The following is a 25,321-nucleotide window of genomic DNA, read 5'->3' as shown; positions in this document are numbered from 1 at the left end:
CAATCTCCCAGGTTGGGTGGGTGAGTAGAAATAATTTGTGTTCTTAATCAACAACACTGCTTCTCTGATCAAAACCTGTGGAATTGGATACAATTCATAATAAGCTCACTTTAAACCACATACACATACTAACAACACACAGCACAGTGTTTACAGTGGAAATGTGACATAGGCAACACTTCTCTGATTCCAGCATTTGTTGGCAATATTGGGGAAAGCAATTTTATTTTACTAATTAATTATCAAACGTAGGTGTAATTTAGAAATGTTTTAAAGACAAGGCAGTTTTGATACAGTGACCGAAAACTGGAAGGATTATGACTAGAAAGCTTACTGCTATTCTGAATTTAACAAACAGAGATTGATTATGTAAATTGATGCAAGTGTGTGAGATATAGCGAGGGCTATGCAGGAACGTTATTTGATTTCTGTAGACAATCTGCCTGTGATTGTGTAATGTTGTGGTGCCTTCCATTCATAATGTTTGGGAACAACAATTGTGTTGATTTGATTTTTATAGAACAAAATATTGATTCCTAATTCTGCCTAATTATTGTCCAGAATTGCAGGGTGGAATTGTATGTCAGGGGCATTTATTGAGGGTGCCCATTTAGTGAAATATGTTTTACAGCTGCATGAAATATCAGTCTTTCTTATTAAACTGCCCTCAGATAGAACATGTTGCCATGGGTCCAAGCAGTGCAAAATACCTTCATATATTAAATTGTTAGCTGTAGCAGAGCAAGCTTTACTCCCATCCAACAGCTACATCATGGACATCGCCATCCAAGAAAGATTCATCCAAAATAGAGCAGACTCAGCTTTGACATCAGCAGGCCAAAACTCCTTCAGAAACAATAGGTCAAGTATGGAGTTTGGCAGACAAGCTTCCCCAATTGAGCAGGTCTAGCATAGATCTCAGAAGGACAACCTTTTTAACAATAGTACAGGTCTGTCGAGGACATCAATGTAGCAAGCATCCGTCCAATAGATTAAGTAAAGAATGGACCTTAGTGGCACAATCTTCTTCCTAATAGAGAAGATCCAGCATAGACCTCAGAAGGGCACTATTTTCATCACTATTACAGGTCCATCATGATAATCAGCATTACATGACTTCGCCAACAGAGCAGGTGTGTCATAGACCCCAGCAGAGAAAGCCCCAATCACATAGAATATGTAAAGTATTTACCCCAACAGTTCTATAACCTATTGCCTGGAACAGGTCCAGAATGGCCCCATTAGAAATAACAGGACCAGGAATGGACTTGAGCAATGTGATATGGTTGGAATAGCATGTATACTACTCCAGGTAATGTGAGATTAATTCCCTAAACCCCCATGCCAATATTGTAAGATGTGATGTTTTCAGGACAGTATGGTTCCACATGCTTCTCTCTGGCTAGAGGCATTTAGAACATCCTTATTAATGTGTGTTTCAGGTACCAAGATAGTAATAACATGTGTTTTTACCACAATGAATGGGTCATAGTTAGTAATACTCAACCTTGGCTGTACTGTTCAGGGTCAGGAGATAGATTTCAGAGGAGATAACACTTCCATCAATGACACTCCAGAAGAGAAAATAAGGTGAGATTTCAGATCTCCATTTCAAATTTAGCACCATTCCATCTGGAGGCAGCAGTATGTCTTACTGCCCATCAGCAAAGATCTTCTGTCTTTGCTTTCCTCAGCAACAAGGACCCTGCAAGGAATGTACTCAGCCAGTACTATGCCATTTGGGTGCCTAGTCTTCTATTTGCCATCCTGTTTGGTGAGGAAGAGGGTGACTAAGAGTAATCAGACTAGCTCTCTCACATCGTACTGGACATGTCCCGTTAATCGGGTCAGGCAAAGTCAGGCACTTTACCCTAAGTGCATACACCTGATACCAGTTAGGTCTCCTCACACGAATAAAAGGCAACACCTAAAAGCACACTCTGAGCAAGGCGAAACACGAGAACCTCCGGGACAGATGCACGCCTACTAGAGCATGCAACAGACCAAGGGACGAGACCAGCAATGAAAACCCGGGGCTTCCCTACTGGAGGTTGCTGCCTCTGACAGAACGCGAAAGATGCGTGGAGAAGGCCAGATCCCACAAGTGCAGATTGCATTGTGATTCAAAAATGCCAGCGATCTGCCTGGGTGAACAGCAGAGTTGGGGAGATGAGGCAAAGCCTGTGGTACTAGCCTTGACTCAAAAATTGGAAACTGAAAAACAAGAAAGAATTACACACAACCGGTGAGTTGGCAAGTGACCTGAGAGACTGGTGTGTTAAAGTGAATGAAGTAGCAACATCATATCACAAGTGAAGGCTGGACGCCTGTGGATGAGACGCGAAGAAAGGCAGACTCTTGAATTAACTTTAAAGTAAAATGCAGCTGCAAGATCAGCGATACTAAGTAACCGAGTGGTCCAGTGAAATGAAGTAGGTGGTTCGAAAGTCTCTTTGAAAGGTACATTGTTTGAAGCTAAAAGGCAAATAAATGGCAAGAGTGAAAGTAAAATAGTGACTGTTGAGTCGAAGTGATCCTGCAGTGGTCTGTAAGAAAACCATGCACCTTCAAAAGACTTTGACATTCTGAAAGGGGTCCAAGACTGTTTAAGTGAAGTATACTAAGCTTGGGGAAGTGAGCCACCATATAACTTTGTAATCATGAGGGGTCTTAGCCCGGCAGAGGGAGACCTACGAGAACTGTGTGGTTAAAGGTCTGAGCCCAGCACAGGTGGACCTACAAGGACTGTCTGGTGAAAGGTCGGAGCCCAGCAGAGGGGGAGCGATGAGAACTGTGTGGTGAAAGGTCTATTTATGCAAAGGTGGTCGATCTGCATAACAAATCCTTCTCTGTTTATCGAAATACAATCCTACGAGAAAAAGTCCCATGTGTCTCTAAATACTTTTGAAGAGGAAATGGGTAAATTATCAGGTATGATTGGCTCAAATAAGTAGGAGCTAACTACCAATACGAACAGAAAAAATACAAAACTGTACAACCAGATTGGAGAGTGACTATTGACCAGTTTGGTCAATATTCCTTGTACTCTGAATATTCTAAGATCATAAAAAAGCAGGCGTGTTTATCAAAATACATGTATAGATTTCCATGCAAAAGTATTCTTAATGTGTACATTAAATTTAAACTTAATTTGCTACCGACTTTAGAGTGTGAAGCACCGAGACTATACTTACCAAGACAAGCTAGAGCTTACAGGCTCTGTAAACATTGTGATGTGCTTAAGACTCTTAAGCACCTGGTTTTATATTGCAGAAAAACTGAAACGCCATTTTGAATCCCAAATACACTGTGATTACGAATATGCAGGGTAGTCCTTATGGTTCCGTTTCATGGAAGGGAACAGTGTTGCACTATTACTGGCACTTTATACGTTTTTGAGTAACCTTCTCGACTTGTTACATAAGCAAATCTCTTGACTAGTATTTTATGTAAAGAGGTTTTATTGATATTGTATAGAATGATTATGGTAGAAGGCACACGTACTTTGGGAATTAAAGGTTATGACTACTGAAGAATACTATGATGAACTAAAGCTCAAAAGGAAAGGAACATCGTGTACTTTTAAGAAATTATGTATTTTTATATAGGTAATGATTATTCTTTTTTTTCTCTAATGAGTGTGTTGTCATTTAATGTATTGTGCAAGGTTTAAATGAATAACACAACCCACCAATAAAGAAGCATACCTCAGCAGCTGAAGGTGAATAACCTACCAGAGAATGTCACTTTGTCTTGCAACACATGAACTAAAAAAAAACACAGAGGAGACGTGCCATAATACCATCCATCTCCCATCAAATGCTCTTCATCACGTGTTCTTAGTAGGGCACAGTAGCTTGGGGTCAGAAAATACAAATAGCTCATCTGGCACCCAGTGAAAAGTGTGGTTACACCTTTGTGTTATTGTGCAAAAATAAAATACAGACGTACATGAATGTGTGACTGAAGTCTTTTTAATGAAACGAATGCTGCAAGAACTGCTGCTTCAGTGTAAGTACATGAAACTCACATGGGAAACAGCAGGGGCCCATGTCACACTAGACGATTTTTCCAGAGTGGGATATCGTGAAGTGCCCTCTCCCTGATATGAACATAAAGAGTTGCGTGATGTTTGTAATCTGACAACTGGATTAGAGCTACGTACACTGAAATAAAGGAGTAGTTGGTGTAAACAGATAGCAAGGCAGTGGCAGAGCCAGAGGGGGAAGGGTGGGCTCCACCCTGCTGCCCGGTGTCCCTGCTGCCCGGTGTGGCCCCCTTCCCCATGCGGCCGGCACCCGCAGGGCTGCCGGGCGCTCCACTCCATGCGTCTGCCGCCATGAATTTCAAATGCATTAAAAAAAAGGAAACATTAAAAACTGGGCACGCTAACGTGTGCTGTGCCGCGACCCTGCTGCGGCCCATGCCTGAGTGTGGGATGATGGTAAGTGATAGAACTGTGAGTGACATTAAAGTAAAGCAGGCCGGATGAAAGTTCTTGTACTAATGTGATTGTGACTTGATGGTGTTTTAAATGCATTTAAACAATTCAGCCTGACAACTCCCTTTCACCATTATCTCTCGTTGAACCCGCTCGTAGTCCCTTCCCTGGCGCCTTCCCCTTCCCTGATCTAAGGATTCCAGTGTTATAAACATACATCAGTATAGGTTAGCACATTCGACTCCATACAGGCACCCTTTCTGGAGGATCATCTAATCAGTGCTAGACCCTTGACTTGGGTTTATGAGGGGGGATCAATGTGGTTGACGGATAAAATCACTAGGTCTTTGATGTCCTCCAAAGGTTTTTGTGCCGCTTGCACTCTTCAGGGAGGCAGTCCATGTTTGGATGTCTTGATACCGATACTGAGTCAGTTTACCAAAAACAAAACAGAGTGGAACATTTCACTGAAGTACATAATACCGAAAAACACTGAAAATATTAATATATATGGGGTAGTGGGGTATTGATATTGAGATTTTATTTGTATGGGTTCATACACAAGTGTTTCAGAGAGCGGCAGTGCAAGGGGGGGAACAAGGGAGGACAAAACAGCGCTTACTAGGCCCAGGGCCATTGAGAACGCGCAAGTGCAGGGGAGAGGGAAGTGGGAAAGTGCAGGGGGAGGGGAGAAGTGGAAAGTGCTAACCAAGGGATAAAACAAAACCTGGTAGTGCAGCCCGCAGGGTGGCAAGTGCAAGGTTAACAAGCAGGCTAGGCTGTCTGATAAGTGCAGGTAAGGGGACTGTAGGGTTACAGATACAGACTCAAGTGCAAGGTTTGCCAGGAGGCAGTGCGTGTGAGTGGATAGGTAGGCAGGGACTGGGGCACGAGGTCAGAGGGTAGCCAGGTGCCGGGTAGCAAGGCAGATAGTTCAGCAGGAGAGAGGAAGAGCAAAGGCAGAAGCAAAGAGGAAGCTCTAGAGGTCCTTCCAGAACCAGAGGTGGTTCTCCACAAGTTTTAAGGTGGCAGGGAGGCTGTTCCAGAGGGAGGCCCCAGCCGAGAAAAGGTATCTACACCCAACTTGTTGCTTAGAGAAGCGACTGACCCTGAGGGAGTTGGAGGTGGAAGAGCAAACAGCTCGAGTGGGAAGTTATTTACGGTGGGAGAGTTGAAGGTATTTTGGACCCAGTCCCCAGAAAGCCTTGTGGACAATGCAAAGGTTCTTGAATTTAATAATTGCATCCCCGGGAGCCAATTAAGAGATTTCAGGGCTGGAGAGATACAATCGCATGGCTTGAGGCCAAGGGCAAGTCTCGCAGTCCTGTTCTGGATGGGTTGCAGAGGGCAGAGAGTAGCAGCAGGCAGATTTAGAAAGAGTCTGTTGCAATAGTCAAGCCTAGAGAGAACCAGAGCTTGAGAGGCAGTAAGCTATTGGGGGAAGGAGAGGAAAGGAAGAATACCTCTGAGGAGGTGCATTTGGTAGTTTGACTTCTTGGAAACGTCAGAGATGTGAAGAGAAAAGGAGAGTGTGGAGTCGAAGATGACACCAAGGTTCTTAGCCTCACAGGTGGGAGCAGGAAGAGGGCCAAGGGAGGCTGGCCAGAAAGTGACAAGAAAGGAGGGTGCTGGTGTGCCGATGAGGAGAATCTCAGTCTTGGTGGCATTAAAGGCAGAGATCATTGGTGGCACACCACTCCTGGTGGAAAGACAATCAGAGATGAGAGAAGGAGAGGAGGTGGCAGAGGGAAGCCTGAAGACGAGCTCAGTGTCATCCGCATAGCACTGATAGTTGGAGCAGAGCGCTGCAATGCGGTGGGCAAGGGGCGCCAGGTATTAGTTCAAAATCCAGGGAGAGAGGTTAGACCCTATGGGAACACCACAGGTAGAGAGTGAGATAGAGGAAAGGAAGGACCCAAGTATACTTGGGAGGGTCGATCAGAGAGGAAAGAGGTCAGCCAGGTCAGAGCCTCATCGTTGATACCCAGATTGTCACAAAGACAGTTGATCAGAATGGCATGGTTGACTGTATCGAAGGCAGAGAAGAGATGGAGTAGGATGAGGACAGAAGGAATGGTAGAGTCAAGGTTGGAGAGCAGGTCTTCATGCTTCTTGTAGCTCTCAAGCCCAGCTGATGGTCATGGAGACAATCAACAGAATCGTTGTGAAGATGAAGCTGGGAGACGGCCAGCTTTTCCAGGAGTTTGCCCAGGAAAGGTCTGATGGAGATCGGGCCGTAGTTAGCTGGACATGATGGGTCAGCAGTGGTCTTCTTGAGAAGAGGGTGCACAATAGAGTACTTCAGAGGGGAGGGGAAAGCTCCAGAGGCAAAGGAGAGGTTACAGAAGTCAGTCAGATCAGGAGCATGGGTGTCAATGTGGTCCTTGATGGTTTTAGACAAACAGGGAAGAACCTGTTTTGACAAGACTTTCATAGATCATACTTCTCTTGAAACCTTGTCGAGTGAAAAAAGAGGAAAAGAAGAGAAGGTGGGAGGGGGGTAGTTGGAGGAGAGCCAGAGGAGAGGAGTGAGAAGGGGGAAGAGAAGGAGAGGACGGGAGGATGGACAGGATGTCCTGGGTTTTTGAGATGAAATGAGAGGAAAGGGTCGTGCTAAAGGCCTGGGAGGCGATAGGAGAGGTAGAGACTGCAGCAGGGTTGGCCAGCTCCTTGCAGATTTTAAAGAGTTTGACCGTGTTGTTAGGGGCAGCAGAGATGCAGGTTTGGATGTGGGCTCTCTTCTTAGTTTGGACAAGGAGCCAGTAGTCCCTTTGGAGCTGGCGGGCCAAGAACATCCAGAGTATCAGAGATAGAAGAGTAGAGCATGGAAAGGGCTGTGTCAGGATGTGAGTCAACCTGAGGAGGAGGGGGGAGAGAAAGTGTTGGTGAAAGCATCAACTGACACATGCTTCATGGGTCAGATGACTGAGAAGGTAAGTGGCAGTGTTGGAGTTGGCTTGGTCTGAGGGGAAGAGAGGGAGAGATGGGAGGAGAGGAGGGAGTGATCACTCCAGAAGAGGGGAGTGTTCAGATGGATGGAGAGGGGGATGTTAGAGGAGATCAGAGTATCAAGCGTGTGCCCTGCGGAGTGATTTGGCTGGAGGGGAGAATATGGAGGGAGAGAGAATTGTAGAGGTCATAAAAGAGTACAGAGGTGAACAGGGAGCATCCAGATGGATATTGAAGTCACTAAGCAGTTAAGTGGTGGAGGCCAGGAGGGAGGAGGAGATGTCCACCCTCTCAGAGAGGAAGGAGGTGATCTGACCAGGTGGATTATAGATGGTAGCCACAGTAAGAGAGTGGCCAGGAGAGAGCCTGCAGACAAGGCATTCAAAAGAGGAGCAAAGTTGCCAAGGAGAAGGCAGAGAGGGGAGCCAGAGGGGGGAGGCAAGGATGCCAAAGAAGGTGACGAAGGGACAGCAGAAGAGAGGAAATTGATGAGGTGGGGGAAGCATCTATCAAAGAGACGTTTTTCCTGAGGACCTTGGACCAAGATGGTGCCATTCAGGTAGACATTAATGATGACCTTAGAGAAGTCGAAGTGGGCCAGGAGAGCCTCCCAGTGGGTGCCACCATTAATGAGAGAAGAGGAGAAAATAGAGAGCACAGACACCCTATGAAGAGTCCATAGATCTGGCGAGGGAATGTCAAAGAGGATGTCAGTGAGGGTCTGTTTGGAGGAAGCATTAGTATAAGTGTCAGCAATAGGGAGACCAGGGTTAGAGACCAAGATATCCCTTTTGAACCTCTTCCTGCAAGACTGTCAGGATTCAGGCTGGAGCAGGGGCAAGGAGGGTAGTGGGCAGGACAACCAGGGTAATAGCTGCCCTAGCAGAGTGCAGACAGCCTTCAACCAGGCTTTCCAGGCGTGTTCTCCATCCCTTTCACAGGTCTGAAGCTCTGCAACGGAGAACAGCCTGGATACTACATTTCCCAGCAGGCCGTGTGCAACACAAGCCTGCTGGAAGGAAGATAGCCACGCCCCCAGCCGCACCCGCACCAACGCGCATGCGCGAGCTGCGCCCGAGGAACAGGGCTCGCAATTCCGACCAGCGTGGAGGAAGGACGTGTGGCAACAGAGCTCCAGTGGCACGCCTTCGCGGGGCTCCCGCCCACCGCAGTAGAAACCCGGCCCCGCGTACCGATCAAGATAAGTGCTGCTTGCAGTTGCAGTGACGCGCGCAGCCCGCTGACAATACTTGAAGGGCAGGTGCTAGAAACCGACCCCCGGAAGCCATCTGCATTCTGGACCTACGGAAAGCATGACAGGGGGAAGCTAGGCTCTCCTGAATTAACCCTGCATGTGTGTGGAACCTTGGCGCATACTCGTTAACCCGCATGGGAGTGGAACTGACATCCACCGCGTGTGATCTTTGAACGTGCTTTTTGCATGAATCCACAGTTCAGAAAAAACTAACCTAAGTCAGAGCCACCCAAGTGAACATGCTCTTTTATTGACATTATTGTTCCTCCTTTCAGCGGAGCTCGACACCGGAGGTGCCATCGGGGGTGAGTCAGTACCACAGGGACCTGAAAGGACATTGGCTGGGACAGAAAAACAAAGCTAAGTGTTTTAAGGATTGTGCACCTTGGGTATTGTATGGGTTAATGTGATATTCGTAGTATTTCTGCATGAAGGCAATGCAGAGTTATTGAGCAGTAGGAAGGGTCACGTTTGGAAACCTTGAATGAAGCAATGTAAGGTAGTGCATAGTACATAGCAGCTGTAGCACAGGATGTACAGTGTCCTGCTTTAGGGGCTCCAGCACAAAGGCCCCCTACAGACCCTGGGGCATATTGTGTGAATGAGAGAGTGCAAGGGCGGAGTACCGCTGAACCAAGAGCAGGAGCCAAGGAGCATGTGAACCTAAACTCCCCAACCCATCCACTACACCTCCCTAAACCTCTTTCCGGTGTACCTAACTTCCTCTACCTATCCACTCCTCGACCCTAACCCTCTTTCCCTGAAGGGTCAAGGTGGCCTGCGTTATCCTCTCCCAGGTGCCGAGACCTAACGGGGAGGGAGGCGTTTGTGCTGCCTCAATGTCAAAGAGGATGTCAGTGAGGGTGTGTTTGGAGGAGGCGTTAGTATAAGTGTCAGCGATAGGGAGACCAGGGTTAGAGACCAATATATCCCTTTTGAACCTCTTCCTGCAAGACTTAGTGAGGAGGGAAGGATAGACAATGAAGAAACAGTTGGAAAGACAGTGGAAACAGAGAGCGCCATGAGTGATGTAGAGAGAGATAGGGGAGAGAAGCAGGGGGTGAGGGTCAGAAAAGGAAAAAGACAAAGTAGCACAATGCAGTCACTACGCCATCAGGTACAAGATAGAAAGCAAGCAATACAACCACAAGGGCAGAACTACATTCAAATTGGAACAGTGGATGGGAACACAACTAAATTCAAATTAGAACACCGGTTGGGAACACAACTAAATTCAAATTGGAACGGTGGGTGGGAACACAACTAAATTGAAATTGGAACAATGGGTGGGAACACAACTCATTTCAAATTAGAACACCGGTCGGGAACACAACTAGATTGTCTTTTGCAAATGCGCGCAGAGTGCGTGGAGTGTTTCCTGTGTGGAGGTGCTGTTAAAAACCCTCCGTTATCCTGTTGTTGGATTTCACTATCCCTGAGAATTTTTTGCTTTTTTCTTGAGGAGGTGGAGTCAAGAACTTAAAACATCACTCCACGATGCGGGACATCGCAGAGTGCTTGGAGTGTTTCCTGTGTGGAGGTGCTTTGAAAAAAACTCTGTTATCCTTTCGTTGTATTTCACCATTCCTGAGTATTATTTTGCTTTTTTCTTGAGGAGGAGTCAAGAAGTTAAAACATCACTCCACGACGCATAAAATTGCGGAGTGCATGGAGAGTTTCCTGTGTGGATGTGCTGTGAAAAACCCTCTGCTATCCTGTTGTTGGATTTCGCTATTGCTGAGTATTTTTTTGCTTTTTTCTTGTGGAGGAGGAGTCAAGAACTTAAAACATAACTCCATGACGCAGAGCGTTGCAGGGTACGCGGAGTGTTTCCTGTGTGGAGGTGCTGTGAAAAACTCTCCATTATCCTGCTGTTGTATTTTGCTATTCCTGAGAATTTTTCGCTTTTTTCTTGAGGAGAAGGAATCAAGTACTTAAAACATCATTCCACGACACGAAGCATTGCGGAGTGCGTGAAGTGTTTCCTGTGTTTCCCTGGGTTGCCCTTGGGAGATCAGGAGTCCACTGCCTGCCACATCACAACAAGCGAAGAACGTTGGAAGTGCAGGAAGTGGCCTGGAGCACGGACGACAGCCGCAGTCATCACAAACAAGGATGCAGCTTTAACATGGAATCTCTACGCTACCCCACGACCCTCTGGCCGAAAAGCGGGTTGGAAGAACATAAGACAGACTAGTAATCAAACATCACCCAACTTGCCCCCTTGATAAGAGTATATTGGCTCAACGGAGCCAAGAAATGCATTTGCCTGCCCATTCTCGCACCTCCTCCTGTCCCTCCCTAATGCAAACAATGCACACGGAGCATGCAAGTGTGACTGAAGTTGAGACTGGTGTGAGAAGATGTACACGATCTTGCATGCTCCAGTGTGCTCCACCATGGCGCACGGCTGCAGGGGGTGAGGGAGTGGGGGTAATGTGTGAAGATGCTTGTACTGACGGTCGCTTGTCTGTTTTGCAGCTTCGAGCCCTGGCATGGAGTGTGGTGGAGGTGTCAGGGTGGCTGCCCCTCATAAGCATTGTGCGGAGTTCCCAAGGTGAGATCAGAGATGCCAGCATGCAGTCAGACTCACAATCTCCAAAATCGCCTGCGAAAGGAGACAGTAATGAGGTCTTGCAGTGTCAACCATCGTTTGTGCCAGGATTTGCAACTGACAATGCAAAGCCTGAGCGTAAGTCATCAACCCATATAATACACACCTCCCCGCCTAAATCCAAGCGAAAAAATTATCAAACACAATTGCAGATGCACAAACTTTGCCGCCAAGTTGTGAATAAGATGACAGAAGACCCATTTCCAAGCCCAAACGTACACATTGCAGAGGCCGTACCAATGCTGCCTGTCCTGCTGTAAAATATCTGCCAGGAGAACCAGCGTGAATCCTCTGGAGAATTGCTACCTCATCTGTGTATGCAATCCTCATTGAGTGACTCAGCGAATGAACCTGATAAAGAAGAAGCCAGCCCCAAACAACGGTGGAACTCATTAGACGTGGCAGACATATTGCTCCGTGATCTGCCGCAATTAAACCTTGACGTACGTTTTAAAAGTAGAGACAGTGCTCTAAAAGAGCCAACATCGGATCCTTACACGTTACTTACTGAGAACTCCGAGGATATCTTGCAAAGTCCAAAACCCAGTGCGGGTAAAGATACTAGATCCCAAAAATGCAGAAGAGTGGAATCCAGCTCTTCTCCTACCATAAAATGCTCTCAACGTAGAACTTGTGCAGTCCAGACAACTGGTGCAATTGGTTTCAACACTACAAATATTATCAACAGTAACAAAAACAACAGTAAAAGTCGAGCATGCTCCAAAGGAATAAAGGCAAATTCTGATGACTCATCTTTGGATGCATCATTTATCGAGCGTGAATATCCAAAAGTAAGGAGGACAACACCCTTTGAAAATTATGGGCTTCTGACTACAAGGATAACCACGAAGGAAATTGAAGAGAAAGTGCTTTAAGAACTAAGTCCTAACATCATGCCTGCCCTAACAATTGCTTTAACACCCTTCCTAAAAATATATGAACAAATCAATGATAACTACAAAGATCAGAGCACTTTCATTGCCATGTTGAATTCGAAGCTTGTCAACATTGAAGTAGGAATTAATTTGCTTAAATCAAAAATAGTAGACGAGAATGAGAGAGCCGATTACTTGCATAAACTCTTATTGGAACATTCAAAAAACAACAGTGAGGATAGAAGACTTCCAGCAGAAGTTGCCAGAGACGCCCTGGCTCTATTAAAACAAAGTCAATTAGCTCCCAATACTGAAGCAACAAGAGGAGCTTTTGTGAACGGATCGCTGTCTGAACATCACCCAATAGAGCCACACAATTCCTTAGTCATTGAAAGTAATGCCAACAGACATCCAACGCTCGAAGCAAGGAAAGAATCATTGAATCCCTTTGTGACAAACAACCAAGAGTACCTCTCAACATCATAATCATCGAGGACTTATCTCATGAAACAAGAGTAAGCGCCAAAGTGCCTGTGCCCTCAAGAAAGGAAAGTGGGACTCCCACTGAATCAGATGAACCTTCAACTAGACCGTCCACCTCAGCCAATGTGGAAGGAATGGTAGGCAACTCGACTAGTATACAAATTGAGGCTTGTCCGAAACTAGTGAACAAGATGGAAATTATTTGATCTTCCAGCATGGCAAACTACGTGCTGACAAAGCTTGATTAGCTAGAACTTGACAAAAGAAAAAAACTAAACACCAAGTTAAAGGAAAGAGCTGTAATTCTAACAACTCTAGGAAATGTTTGTGGAATATCAAGTCCTTGAATAGCGTAAACGAATCAACTAATACGTCAAAGAATTCACTGCGTGTACTGAAACAACAGGCAAACCCAAAAACAAATAGGCAGATTTAGTGACTTGTCAGAAGATCACTAACATAGATCACTTATGGTATGAACGAGGAAAATCAAAATAACTATACTCAAAATGACCCACATGAAACAACACTTGTGGAAGTCGAAGAGGAAGTGGAGCAGCGTATAGAGCAAAAGAGCAACTCCAACAGCGTGTCTGCAAGATCATGACACAGACATGAACCAAGTGCAAAAGTGATCTTGAAAATGTCATCATTGTAGCACAAGAGCCAAGCTTTTGCACCCTCGAGGAAAAGAGAGTGAAAATAGAAGCTCAAAGAAGCTCAAAATATTCTCCAGAGGAAAACGGGTGACCTGAACAAAAAAAGAGGTCTTGTGAATGAGCGTGAAGAGTGTCCAGCTAGACCGTCACACTTTGATGGTGCCCTTCCGCGAATTGATGAATGGCACTCGGCTATAAAAAAAAAACAACATGGACACCTTGCTGGTGGGTAGGCAAAGAACGCAGCAAACTAGATGTGAAAACACAACAGGAAGCGAAAACATTTGCACTAACTACTCCTTAATACTGGAACGTATACTATCAGCCAAAGATGGCCTCATCCTGGATAGAAAAAAATTACTTTGGCTCCTAAATCATGTGCCTGCCCTATGGACCATTGAGTCCGATGACATCACAATTGTTGAATTGATGGAAGAGCCACATCATGATCAGGTGCGTCTGCATATTCACTCGAGAATGATTTGTGATTTGTTGATGAGTGCTGTACCCTCTCTCATACCCCTAGGATTTGACATTATGGAGGTAAACACAGAACCTAGAGTGGGATTAAGTGACACAAACCGCAATCCTGAAGATGAAGATGAGGACAACTATGTTGAATTCAGAAAAGCGACAAGCCGGAAAGAGCACATCAATTTGCTTCCGTTAGAAAAGGCGGATTCATCAAACATACAGAGGAAATGCGCAATTAGCTCCTTAGATTCTCTTAGCAGGGATCAATCAGAAGAATAGCTAAGAATAACTGTAATGTACAACAATAATACGAAAGCAAAAAGAAACTTACAAAATAACAAACATCAAATGATAAAGATTAAAACTGGAGTTGGCTTGCTGGAGCCTTGGGTGGCTGCAACAACAGTTCATGTCAACAAGAACAACAGGAGGCCATACATTATATTGGATCTTGGAACACAAGGGGTTTCATGCACTTGTTCAATGGCTCATCTTACAGGCTAAACAAATTTGACATATTGTGTTTGAAAGAAACCTGGCTCTCTGCAGCTCCAATTGTGGAAGGCTATGAACTAACCATAAATCCTCCCATAAGAGGAAAGAAAGGGCATCCTATGGCCAGCTTGCTCACATTAATTTTTAAAAAACAGTGGATGCCGTGTTGTCAGGGCAAGCAATCTTACCCCTTATATTCAACTAACTGTAAATGAAACTCCAGATGAATTCAAGGTTGAGGGGAATACGATTTACTTCTTGAACATATATTGGCACCACAAACCAGCTGGTACATTTACATGTATTGATCAATTAACTGAGCTAATTGTTAACATTACATTTGTTGACCTGTGCCCAAACATAATATTGTGCTGAGATCTTAACATTGAGTGCTTAATATCAAGGAGCGCAGAAAATCATAAAATCAAAAAAGGCCGGACAAAGCAGACAACTGGTGAGCCATTGGAAAGAACAAATGGCAGCAAGAAACATGTCCATTCTTAACGGAAACACCAAATTTGAGATCTCTCCACGAGTTATGTGGAAAAGGAACACACAGGAATCAGTTCTGGACAATTTCTTTGTATCTGAAAGTGTATCACAAAGAATAGTCACGTTGTACGTCATCACCATGAATCAGAGGAATGACCGGGATAACCATAACAAAGTTGAATACAGTTCCTTATTAGATAAATACGTAGAAAGTAAACAGGGACTACACAACATTGGGTTTAAGAAAAACACGTGTTTGATCTTGAAATCCTCACAAGAAAAAGAGAGCAATTGAGAAGCATTGCACATTTACCAAACAAAAACCAACTAGCTGCAAATAAAAAGTTAAAACAATAGTATAAAAACTGGTTAATTTAGCACAGGCACACACTGGAACAACGTGATACGGAAGTCATAATGAGTACATTATCACACAAAAATTCAAGAGACTTTTGGAAACTCAGAAGGCCCCGCAACAAGCCATCTTGAGTAACATGGTTTTGGAAACACACTGGGTAAATAATTATAATGAGTCATATGAAAAAAAGGTCTCTCAGAAGCTCCAACTCTTCCACAGCTAACTCAATGGGAAATCCACTTTAGAAGGATGACATCTTGAAGAACATCAAACAAATTAGCTTCTCTGGGGCACCAGGACCCGACGGAATCACAAATCAAATGTTGAAGGAAAACCCAGTGGAGTGGTCAGAATTTTGTATTGTTCTCCACAATAACGGAAGAGTGTGCAATCCAGACATCGTGAAAGAATGCGATCGTGGTTCCGATTTTCCGTTAACCAATTGTTATCAGTGATGTCATCAATGATATTTGTGATGTCATCTTTGATATCCTGGGTGTTAGTCTTAGCAATGCACATAGATAGTGCGAGTTATTGTTGCTTAGCTTATTATAATGGGGGAATGTGCAGTGGTGTTTGGTTGCACTGTGAAGTATAACAATCTTTTAGTGATTTTTTTACTGAATGCACATATATATTTATGGCAGGGAAGGAAAAGAAAGGGGCTAAACAAGTGATGTCATCATTGACATTGTTCTCCACAATAACGGAAGAGTGTGCAATCCCGACATCGTGGAAGAATGCTATTGTGGTTCCGATTTTCCATTAACCAATTGTTATCAGTGATATCATCAATGATATTTGTGATGTCATCTTTGATGTCCTGGGTGTTAGTCTTAGCAATGCACATAGATGATGCGAGTTATGGTTGCTTAGCTTATTATAATGGGGGAATGTGCAGTGGTGTTTGGTTGCACTGTGAAGTATAACAATCTTTTAGTGATTTTTTTTTACTGAATGCATATATATATTTATGGCAGGGAAGGAAAAGAAAGGGGCTAAACAAGTGATGTCATCATTGATGTCATCATTGACATTTCAGGTGACATCTTTCATGGTCTGGGTGATAGTGTTAGCAGTGCACAGGGGCGGTGGCAGGGTTGGGGGCTTAGTTTACCATAACTGTCGAATTTCAGGGGTTTCTCAGTTTTAATTTGAAGCATAAAGGGGAGGTGGAAAGTATTTTTGTAGTGAAGTGTACAGGTCTTTGTTAGGGCAACTTAACCATAACGTCTCCTCAACAAAGTTTTTTCAGTGAATATATATATATATTCAGTGAAAAAACTTTGTTAAAGGGACGTTATGGTTAAGTTGCGCTACTATAAACCTATGAAATTTAGTGAAAACATTTTGTTAAAGGGACGTTATGGTTAGGTTGTGCTACTAAAAACCTATGAAATTCAGTGAAAAAACTTTGTTAAAGGGACGTTATGGTTAAGTTGTGCTACTAAAAACCTACAAAATTCAGTGAAAAAAAATTGTGAAAGGAACGTTATGGTTAAGTTGTGCTACTAAAAACCTATGAAATTCAGTGAAAAAACGTTGTTAAAGGGATGGTATGGTTAAGTTGCGCTACTAAAAACCTATGAAATTCAGTGAAAAAAACTTTGTTAAAGGGAACTTTGTTAAAGGGACCTTTGTTAAAGGGACGTTATGGTTCCAAGTAAAACCGAAAAACCCTTGAAATTCACCAGTTATGGTAAGCTAAGCAAGCATAACTCGTGCCACCACCATGCACTGCTAAGACTAACACCCAGGACATCAAATATGACATCACAAATGTCATTGATGACATCACTGATGACATCACATGCACATGTACCTTTCATGAAAAGTCTGTACAAGGATTTCTTATTGTAATGTTAATTAAAAAAGAAGTGTCAATGATCATTGGAATAAATATCAAGGGCTAATTAGTCCAATCAGTATACTAAGGTGCTTATGTAGAAACATAGGCATTATGTGCAGCATACATGATCGAGGTGCAATATTCATAAGCTTGCCATGTTGAATAGAGAAATGATAACTGTTTTCTTATTAGACTTTTGCATACTGTGAAACATGTGATAAGTAGATAATAAAACGACCTTACTACATAATTGCATTATTATAGACAAAACACAAAGAGACAACACCACATACAAATATGAGTATATACAAGGAAATTGAAGTGAGAAAAAACCAGCAGTAGTAGCAAAAAGTGTTCATAACCTAACTGATTACCTTTATGCAGAAAAATGATTGCTCTGTTTCAAAGCTGCTACTTACCCTATATAAATATATATCACATGATGTGCCTGGACTCTAAGGAAAGTAGTGTGAATACAAGATATAAAAATAGGAGCATATAAAGGGAAACTTAACAATAATAACTTTGACTTTTTTACATGTAATATGGAACATACTGAACCTCTTCTACTGACATCTCTGCGGACATGTTCGGAGAACAGTATCACTACCTAAAAACTCTGGGGGGGGTATGTTTGATTGTTATATCATAACATAGGAACATTTAACAAATTCAAAAAGCAACACACATACATATTATATGTAGTAATACATAAGAAATGTAACCCATATATGTAACACACTAACTATTGATTTAAATACAATATGTTCTAAAATGGAATATACCAGAAGAAGATAAATTGGCTTCCAACATATTTACCTCACAGATACTACAGAACTAAGAACAACACCAGACCTACACAGTACTTGGAACATATTTTACTTGAAATAGTAAGTGTACTTCATTTTACTCATATATTTATAAACTTTCTGTATTAGATGAAAAAAAATATAATGTTTTTCTCAGAGAAATGTCTAATACTCTGGAATGGCTAGAGGAGCATTTCTCACATGAGGAAATGTCACAAGATAGTGAAACTAATGGTAAACACTTTACAATATAAACCATTTAATTATTATTATTTTATATACATTTAACATATATATATTTTTTTGTACAGAGCATACCAAAATAGAATATATCTCTGAAGAAGCTGTTATGGAAAACACACTTGACAGCATAAAAGAAAAAATGGATTTATTGTTGACCAATTTTAATAATTTGAAAACTTTTGTTGAAGATCATTTTAAAACAGAAATGTCATACCATTGTCCCACATGTACTTGTCCCCCCTCACCATAACTCAGTCAATTATCCCCAAACCCTCTCCATAACCCAAAACGTTTTTCACCTGATACCAATCATGTTGAAACCCCTAATTCTCCGGTTTTTGTTTCCGTTTCTGCCTCACCTACTCTGTCATAAATTATTAATATATGTTAAATAAAGTTACATTTTTATATTGAGTTGTAATTAGTTTCCGTTTTTTTTACAAAAAAAAATGTAGGTGTCTGCGGACAACGCGGGTGTTCTGAAATGTTCATAAATAATCGAAAATGGAGCTGTCCTGAAGAACACTATACCTGTCCGTACTCTTCGCTAGCAAGTTGAAACTGTTCAGAGAACACAATTGGTGTCCTGAAATGTTCGTAATTAAACAAAAATGGAGGTGTCCTGAAGAGCACTATACCTGTCCGTACTGTTCGTTAGCAAGTTGAAACTGTTCTAAGAACACACGCAGTGTCCTGAAATGTTCATAAAGAAACAAAAATGGAGGTGTTCTGAGGACGCTATTTCTGTCCGTATTGTTTGCAAGCAAGTTGACACTGTTCTAAGAACAAACGCCTGTCTGTAACTGTTTGTTTGACGTCTGACGCACTTTTAATTACTTCAGGACTCGAACAGTGTCCGTAGAACATCAACGCGCATGCGCAAACCAATGCCCGTGCATTTGGTGTCCTGCGGACAGCCGCTTCCTTCGCGAACATGTTCACGAAGCAACCATGTGACCACGCCCACACTGATCGTGTGTTATGAATGCGGACACTGTTCTTGTCCCCGAACAATTTAAAAGTACATTTTCAAGTAATCCACAATATTTTCCAATAAAAACTCACCATAGCACAAATCCCACATACTAATTATAAGTTTATACATTCTTTTTGAAACCTTTTGAACCTTTTTTTGTGTTTCATCTGTCCACGGACAGGGCACATGTCTGCGGACCACGCACAAGCACCCCTATAAAAGACTACGCCCTAGAGATTATTCTCATTGTGTTTCTGGCTATTCTACAGAGCACAGAGATTTTTGTTGCAACCTGCAGATTTCCATCTTCAACCTGATGGCTTTTGTGGCTCCACTGCTGCCACCTGGTGCTGTGTCTGCCTCAGCAGCACCGCCGTCACCACAAGGACCACCTCTATGGGACAGCGTCTTCCTCAAGCTGCATCACAGGCCATAAAGAATTCTGATGACCCTTACCTTTCGAGGGTCACAGTTGTATGTATGTACTGTGACACAGTACTCTGCACGGGCGAGCGACTTTGCAGTGCTTTTTAGACTATCGTCTCAGAACATGAGAAGACCTGCTCACTACCCAAAAAAACCCACTCTACATCTTCCACTCTCAGTACGCCCTTTCTTATCCCTGTGGGTGGTGTCCCCCCCTTACCCTCCTTTCCCCTCCTCTCCTAGTGTGTCGTGTATAAAAAACCAAAAAAAATACTAAATTACAAAAATCAAAAAAATAAGGCTCTTTTCAGAGCCGTCTTTCACAGTGAAACAATAGAAGTGAAAATAAATGAAGCAGGGCCCTTTGTATTTTTGAGAAGTCTGCTGACAGTCCGCGGACATCTAAAAAATTGGGTTGCTACCCTATCATGACCGTTGCAATTTTCTCTGGTAGGAAGTGGTGGCTCTGAAAAGAACCTTTGGGAGGTGTTTGATTGTCAAAAATAATAAATACTTAACACCTACTTCAAAGTGAATGCTGTAATTCTAAAAAAGGTCGTAATGCATTTTGTATATTTCTCAAAAAAATCTGATTGCCAGCATAAGTAAGATGGACTCCATCTCTGCGAAAAATGTATGTATTACGAAACATAATATTTTCATTGTGAAAAGAGGACATGCCAAAATCTCTTAGAAAGTCACAAACAGCCTTATTAACATTGCACCTTGCTTGTTCCATTTGTGGACCAAATGAAAAAGAACAAAGCCACATTTGTCTCTGTGCAATCCGTGAAAATATGACTTGAGAATTAGGGAACATGTCCATGACCTTCCCAAGTCCTTCTTTCATAGAAAATTTCAAAGAAATTCCAGACACGTCCTAAACTGTTCCCTCCACAATGAAATACAATTATGTCTGGATGTTGCTCTGTCTCCAAACTAGCACAAAGAGGTAGTAAGTCCAACCACTTCATTCCACGTACTCCATGCCAGTGTACTTCCACATGTGGGAATCCAAGATCTACAGCTACTCCACAGCTTTCTGCATGCACCTTCAATCAATGTATCCATGAATCTCCCAAAATCCAAACAATCTGTTTTCTGAAACACACAGCCATAGCTATCTGTTTTTCTCTCAGCAAAAAGAGTACCTGAGAAACTCTCTCCTGGCACAACACACCCAATAAACTTTCCTGACCAATCCCTTTCAGTGCTCATTCTCATGTGCATGACTTCTGAACCCAAAAATCCCCGGATGTAACACCCGATGTCCGCGAACTACCGCCATGTCCGCGGACATATCCTAACATGAACAGCCCTTCTACCATTTCCACTTCACTCTCTCTTCCATTCCCTCATTGGATGTAGCTAAGAAGTCACATGACCATCCACCAATCACATTCAAGACCTCTACATCTAACTGCATCATCATAGATCAGCACTGCAAATGTACTGTGAATCTCTCTGAGTACAAGTGTCATATCATTGGCAAGCACCATCTACAAGAAATACTGTACAAGTCTGCAAGATTTCTACTTGCAGCTCCATGCATATCCAAATGCATGAAAACAAACTACAGGTATGCATATTTTCTGTACAATACATGAACACATTTTCAAACTGACTTAATATATTTGTTTTATTTCTTTATTTATTCAATTACTTTAATTTAAGCATGACATTGAGACACTATTACCTGGAAGTCCTTAGTTACCGAAATAGTGGTATTCAGTGGTACATTATGAATTTCACAAACATAGTAAAGATATTTTGTTTGCTAAAGTTAGTCGTTACAATACAATTTGTTCATTAAGAAAATATCATGTGTATTGAACTTGTGCGATGGATCTTATGCTTTATTGGTTTTGAGGAAGGTGCTGAGGATTTCAATTAAAAAAATCAATGTCTAAATTAAAAACAGTGCTATTTACAAATAAAATTACTAATTTGTTTCTTTTACAATTGCAGTGAAGACCATTCTCCTGAAAAGAAGCAACCGGATTTGAAGAACAAAGAAGAACTAAGAATTAACCTGTTCATTTAAAAAAAAAAGTAAGTAGAATATCACAATAATATTTTTATTATTACTGAAACACACTTTAAAGTTAATTCATGCTATTTCTGTGCCTAAAAATAGAGATTGTGCACCATTCAGTCCGAAAATCCCCATGTCTTAAAGAGCGATTTAAAGACAGAATGGCCCACAAATTCCTATTTTTGGACACACAAATTACCCAACTCAACAGCTAGAATTTGGATATTATAGAACAAACAACTGTTTTAATTGCATAAATTAGATTTGCTATTTGTACTTCTCCACACCACTAGATTACTTTTTTCTGTCATCTGAACCCCAGTTTAGTAGCATATAAATTCAAGAATACCCATCCCTACTAGTTGTAGTTCCCAATGCACAATCACACACCATTACATACATCTTTATCATCTTACTCAAACACTTATGCACAAAGCACACATACACTGCAGAACACCCCAACCCACACCTTCTTTATTTTTTTCAACAGACCCTAACGAATGCCTACCAGAAGTCAAGTCCGTAGAAAGCAACGCAGAAGTAGAGCAAATGTAAATAAAAGTGTCCAACAGAAGCATCCATATCTAGCGGAATTTGTAAAAGAAGTTGAAACAAAACAGCTAATACAGGCATTTAGTGAAACAAAAGAAGTTTCAAGTGGAAAAACTTTGCCTCCTCTATCAAAATGTAAAACAAACCAGAAAACAATTAACAAAAAATCAGCTATCACTACAGATAAAACTGCTTCTATAAATCTTGATGAAGTTCAAAGTAAGCATACCAAGAAAAGTATTTTAGCCAAAATGTTCCATCACAGAGTCCTTCAAAATCTTATAAAAACAGGAGAGAAACCAGGTTCAACCCTCAAAACCTATCGTAGGAAATTAATCTTAGAAGCGTTGATAGACAGTGCAATTCTTCTCAAAAGAAAGTTATTTATTTTAGTGTTAAACAAAATGAAACCACTAACAAAACTAATAACTAAATTACAAAAAAGACTTCTCAATAAACGAAATGTCAACAGAAAGAACTTCTTAAGTATATGAGGAGGTGAATGGAATCACACTACGAGCACAGAAACATACTTTAATGAAGAAGCGTACAAACAAAAGCAAACAAATACAATTGCCATACATAGCAGTGGTCGAGGTTATGAAAAAGTGAATAATACCATAATGGAACAAGAAGTACTCGTTACAAAAATAGGCCCTGAAAACTTAGAATTACCCCTCCATTCAACTAAATGAGAACCATCCCAAACATTTTTTCAAGTCTTTACGCCAATTCCTCAATCAATATGTAAAAAGCAAAGACAACATCAAAATTAAACTACTGCAACATATCAATACCTGTCCAGTACGCAAGTACACAGGAATACAAGGACATTCATTAGCCTGCATTACAGGACCTACTTGTAAAACCACCTTCCATGTTATCAAAAGGATATCAACACATCATTCAACTATAAGAAATCTAGTCTATAAACTGTACTATGCTAAAAGTCCTGCTTTAGCACTAGCAAATTTAAATAACATTCTTCTACATGGTACAGCAAAAGAACTACTTGAAGAAATTGATTATATCCTGAAAAAATATTTTGGAAGTGAAAGCCACTTACAGAATGAAATAGCTTTAAACCAAATTAGCAACAATTCTACACATGGCAACCTTTTACTAAACACATACAAAAAAGAAATAATAACATTTAAAAGTACATCAGCTGAAGTACCAAACCATGTGTGTGTATGTTGCCGCAGAACTTTTTATAAAAGTAACACAAAAACTGTAGACCTATCATACAAAATAGAAGACAATGAAGATTCTAAATGGTTTGAATTAGCTCTCTACCTTGTAACAGAAAACAAATACGAAATAATAGTTACTGCACTACAAAACTTGACAACAACCAAACTCCTTCACATGCTATCACAAATAATTTGGAATTATTCCCACTACCAAAACCCCTAAAACAACTTAATTTATATGAGAGCATCATAATTCAAACAGTGCACCCATTTCAAGCAATAATACGCTTTCAACCAAAAACAACAAAATTACCTCCCTCTGAATTGGTAAAAGGCATTCGTGGAAAAGTAGTTTATTTACCATTAGATCTAAAAGAAAATGTGCATACTCTCGGAGAGCAACGTCCAATGCAGCAATCTTTAATTAGCTTAATAAATGGAGTACCTACAAAACACAAATAAAAATATGGCAACAGCTGGTAGATTTGCATAAAGTTAGACAAGCCTTTCAATATCTTAAAGAGAATAATGAATATTACAAAGAAATTAATATTGAAGAAAACTTGAAGGATACAACTGAAATAATTCAAGAAACACAAGAAACTGGTCAATTTGAGCTCCTAGATCCTCCTACAATATCAAATACTTTAGACCATTATACAATTAATCCTTTGCACTCTAATGACACCATAGAAGATGCACTGGAAACGTACCAAATGCGTCAAACAAAAGGATCACCAATCAGCATATGGGAAAAAAGTATAGAAGCACGTGCTTTTCCTCTACTCTTTCCTACTGGCAAAGGAGGAAGGTACAATGATAGACCTATTCAAATATCAGCATCAGAATACTGCTTATTACAGATGTATTCTGAAGATCCCAGATTTAGACAAAATGTGGAATACATATTCCACCTACTTTTTGAAAGTGACCTAGCAACTTTATGTTACGGAGTTGCACACATATTAAAATCAGGATCACACTTTCAAAATATGACAGCTACACAATTATTACAAAAAGTGAAACAAAAGGATGAGGTTTTACAATCAAATATTACAAATCTATTAGCAAATATGCGTGGTACTAAAGAGTACTGGTTTCGATGTCATGGAGATGTACGTTGTATGATCAGAAACCTTGGCCCACCCACTTGGTTTGTTACATTAAGTTGTGCAGAATATGCATGGGAAGATTTACATGATTTCCTAAGCATATCAAACAAAAACAAAACAAACATAGATATACTAACACCTGGAGAACTTTGTTCTTTGGATCCTGTTAATGTTTCAAGATATTTTCACCATCGCTTCATTGCTATGCTACATTTTATTTGTAATAGAAGTGTTCCTCCCCTTGGAGAAGTGCTACACTTCTTTTGGAGAAAAGAATACCAAACCAGAGGAGCACCACATATCCACATGCTTTTATGGATTAAAGATGCTAATAAATTTGACCAATACAGTGATGCCACTATTTTACAGTTTATTGAAAAATATGTCACTTGTGAAATTCCATCAGAAGCCACAAATAGTGATCTTCATGTACAAAATTTACAATTTCAAAGACACAAATGTGGAAAATATTGTCACCGCAAATACAAAAACAAAGGGAAATACTACACCAAATGCTGATTTGGTTTTCCTAGACCAGTTACAAATACAGGTCAAGTGAACAACCTCATGTCTTCAGTTAGACATAGTGTTAAAGGTAAGTCACCTAAAATACATATTACATAAAAAGAAAAGAAGAAGAAAAATATATCAATGATAATAATGCAATTATTGCCCACTTATGGAATGCAAACATAGATGTGCAGTACATTGCAAACAATTCTTCTTCAGTTGCATGATATGTCACAGCATACTTAACCAAAGCAGAAAAGACAGAGCTCCAAGATCTCTGAAATGAGCTGTCATAAGATAAAACAGTGTCTCAGAAATTATACAGCTTGGGCATAAAAATGCTCTCACATAGAGAATGTGGATCATATGAAGCAGCTGATCGTTTAACTGGTACTGCATTGTATGGTAAATCTGAAAATATAGTATGGCTAAGTCTTGGTCCAGCTAAATCTAGAAAAAGAGTTCTAAAATCATACAAAGATATCGAAACAATAGCCAAACGTGATTCCAACAGCCAAGAT

The sequence above is a fragment of the Ambystoma mexicanum genome, chromosome 10 (assembly GCF_040938575.1).
Source record: "Ambystoma mexicanum isolate Mex_15411 chromosome 10, UKY_AmexF1_1, whole genome shotgun sequence".
Lineage (NCBI taxonomy): Eukaryota > Metazoa > Chordata > Amphibia > Caudata > Ambystomatidae > Ambystoma > Ambystoma mexicanum.
The sequence above is the reverse complement of the archived record's forward strand: the minus strand, read 5'-3'. Positions refer to the sequence as shown.